The sequence below is a fragment of the Pipistrellus hanaki genome, assembly GCF_964339955.1.
Source record: "Pipistrellus hanaki genome assembly, chromosome: X".
Classification (NCBI taxonomy): Eukaryota; Metazoa; Chordata; class Mammalia; order Chiroptera; family Vespertilionidae; genus Pipistrellus; species Pipistrellus hanaki.
This window is the reverse complement of record NC_140524.1, coordinates 58,168,473-58,172,564: the sequence shown is the minus strand read 5'-3', so window position 1 is coordinate 58,172,564 and position 4,092 is coordinate 58,168,473.

The window sequence follows — 4,092 nt, the reverse complement described above, 5'->3', positions numbered from 1 at the left end:
TTTCTTTTATTTATTTCATGAGTACATTAGTTTGGGGGAAACAAAATTTATATAAAAGTATAACTATAGATCATGATTTAAGCAGTAAGTATTAAAAACCACTTGAATTCTGAGGAATGTTTTTCTGTTTCACTGACTTTCAGATGATGGAGTTACCAATAATTATGACTGGTCATAGAATGGACCCAGCCTAGAGTCTTTTCCCACTCAGCAAAACCAGTGTATTTCATATCTGTCTCCAGATTTTATGGAATGAGATGACTGAATCAGTGACTCTCTGCTATTGTGAAGATAGTGCACATATTGGAAAGGCAATATTAAGCTTGAAATTATATTACGTAAAAATTTAATCCCCATGTTCTTGGAAGAAATACAGAATATCAACAACCCATGTCATAGTGGTAGGGTGGCTGACACCTTTGCAATTGATTAGGCTTTGACAAATCCTAAACAACTTAAGGTAAGTCATATAATTAAGGTTTCTAAGATTTTCAACTTCTATGCCCTAGGCTCTTCATTATATTCTGTGTCTATTCTCTTTAACGTGAAGTATCTCCTATAAATAAGTAACTGTTGGAGAAAGAAATAAACTCTTACATATACATGACATGATATATAGTACAATCAATTTAAGTAGCCTGTTGGCTGTCAGGTCTTTTCTGCATGTAAATGTATCATGGATGTCTTACAGGGCAATGGGCATTCAAGGGTTCCTAAGCATTAGACTTGTAATTTTTAATGTGATTCAGTTAAGAATTTTATATTCCACTAGAGGCTCAGTGCATGAAATTTGTACACAGGGGCGGGGGTGTCCCTCAACCCAGCCTGCATCCTCTCCAATCTGGGATCCTGCGGGATCGGGCCTGAACCAGCAGTCCGACTTCCCACTCACAATCAAGGATCGATGGCTCTTAACTGTTGGCCTGCCTGCCTGGTTACCCCTAACCACACCCCTGCCAGCCTGATTGACATCTAGCTGCTCCCCTTCTGGCCCATTCACCCCCAACTGTCCTCCCCTGCCACAACCCATTTCCTCTGCGTGAGACTCTGTAGATGCTGGGACTGGCCTCATGCGAAGCGGCCAACTGGCCCCATCACCACTGTGCATGCAGCCATCTTGCGGCAGCGTTGCACGAGGGTGTGACGCCACCTAGGCTTTTATTATATAGGATATAATGCAATTAAAGGTTCCTTCCTTCTGCCTCATGGAAGGTAAAATCAAAGTTAGATTTCTTCATATGGCTCTTTGAATAGAATATATTTAAACAAACAATCAGATGATGCTCTTTGCAATATGACCCTAGATGTTTAGCCATATAATTTTGTTTATACCTAAACACATTGAAAGAGTTGGCTACTGTCTCACTCTGGCACAATTGCAATTCAGTGACTGAACTAAATGATTCATTTCTTTTTACATTTAATTATTTAATTTTGTGAATAGATTCACATGGCTCACAAATGAGTAAGTATAAACAGGTATGTGTTGGAAAGTTTGCATTCTATCCCTGTACCTAGTTCCTCCCTCACATTTCACATTTAACCAATATTAATATTTTTATTCTCTATATTTCCATGTCACTATGCATTGGTTCAATTACTATATTTATATTCTGTTCCATTGATCTATCTGTCAATTCATACCACAATATGACTGTTATATTTGAGACTTTATATTAAATTTTAATACCTAGCAGGCAGATTTCTCATGCTTGGTTTTCTTTTATCAATTTTTTATGATGATGATTTGCTTATTTTTATATGAACTCTAGAATCAGCTTGTCTATTTTAAAAAATTATTGGTTTTTAAAACAAATTACATATTTATAAATTGATTTAAGGAACACTGATATTTTCATGATATTGTCATTGTCTACAGAAGCATAGTACAGTCCTTGGATGATTGATTTGCTGATAGTGCTAAAGGACAAGTGAAATAAAAGTTCTCAGTTTCTGGCTTAGGTTTCTGGATAGATGTGCACTGCAGCCAAATTAGGTCAAATGAGGTATAAGTACATAGACAAGGTAACCAAACAAAGTCAATCCTGTGTGTGTGTGTGTGTGTGTGTGTGTGTGTGTATTGGGGAGGGTGAGAAGAGAAATAATCAATTCACTTGACTTTTACTTTTATTTGGGAGTAATTTCAAACATTGAAAAAGTTGCAAGGATAGTAAAGAACACCTGAATACCCTTTACCAGGTTCAGTTATTGAAACTGAACCTGGTAAAGGTGTTGCCTCACCTGCTTCCTTCCCTACACTTACACACGCACAGGCACATACACATGGACAGTTTTTTCTGAACCAAAGTAAGTTGCAAACATCAAACCTGTCTGCATTTGCTAGGAATAAGGACATTTCTTTCCTAATCCACCAATCAGATTCTGAATTTTTTTTTTAATTTTTATTTGAGTTTACTGAGTTTTAGTTGGGAACAATTCCTCAGCATTTAAAACTTTGAAGAACATAAGGCTTTAAAAATAAAAATGTTCTCCAATTTAAATTTGTTTCATTTTCCTTATACTTAGATTTGGGTTATGCAAAATGGGATGAAATACCAGATACATGATGTGTCCTTCTGAGAATGTCACATTCATAGACACAGGATGTACATCTGCATCTTTGTGGTGATGTTAATTTTATCTATTAGACAATGTGCTGCTAATTTCTCCATAGCATAGTTACTATTTTTCTTTTGCAATTAATAAGTATTCTGTGGGAGATATTCTCAGACCACGAGAACATCCTACTCCTTCCTGATCAAACCAGCCCCTCTACATTTTGTGCCCATTGATCATTTTGCCTGCATCTTTATTATGATGGCTGCAAATAATTTTTCTAACTGCAGCAGTCCCTGAAACTTGGTCAGGGGTTATCTCACTTTATCGATTTATTTATATAGTTATTTAGCTAATACTGGTATGATAATGGATACTTATTTCTTCAGTGGATTTTAATCTGGCAATTAATTCATTTTGGACATGTTGTTGGGGTGTGGCTGTGTTTTCTCTTCAGCTAAGGTGTACTCTTCCCAACAGTGAGGACTGTGCTTTTCTTTCCTTCCTACTAAACATCCTTCTCTCTCTCACACACACACCACACATGTCCAGAGCTCTGTTAAGAAAAGTCATTTTTTAAGACTGAACAAATGACCAAATGTCTTGAGGTTGCTAGCAATGACATTTGTAATTTCAAGTTATAAACATTGTGTGATCACCTTCTATGGATCATTGTAGTCAATGATTGGAAGTTTAATATGTATCTCTGTGATAACGGTTTAGGATATGGTTAATAGAGAATCAACATCTGTATTTTAAGTATTCCTCAAAGGATATCTTCATTAAAGACCCATGTAATTTATTTGCACATTTCCCTGAAACCTTAAACCAGACACTTTGCTTGTATTGTATATGAGATATTACATAGCTTAGTTGGGTTTCAATTTCTTTCACCACTCTGGAGTGCCTAATGCTACTTCTAATGCAATTTATTTATTTTTTTATTTTAGTGGAAAACTTGCTCTGATTCTCATTTCCCACTTGAGTCTCCTTGGTTTGTTTCTCCCCTAATACCCTGTAAAAGAATAGAAAACAGATAATGCTTTTCCTGATAACCACAAAGTCTATATATAAGAAATTGACTTTGGAGACAGATTGCTATTTGTGGATTAAAAGTAAGTCTCTTTTTTCAGTTACTTTTCAAGAATATATCAATAAGATTTTCCTCTGTTGTAGAAATTACTTTCACAGGCTTTTAAAAATTCAGAAGTCCTTTAGAAGAATTTGTGTTTGTGATGTGTATGTACAAACACGCATCTTTCAGTGCCCTGTCATATATCTGTTCACATAGGATACACACAAATGTGTTATTTCCCCTCTACTTCATTTGTTATTTCCAAGGTGACTTAGTGGCAGGCATATCTTAGCTTCAATAACTTTATTTTTTATTATAGCATTTCTCCTATTCTATCCTAGCACAGTTTGTGGTGGAAGGTGTTCTATAAAAACATTAGGTATTAGAAGTTGTTGTCTTTAGAGACTCCTGAGTTCCTGTTTATGGATTTTAATTCACTCTGTCTCAAGGTTCTAAAACTA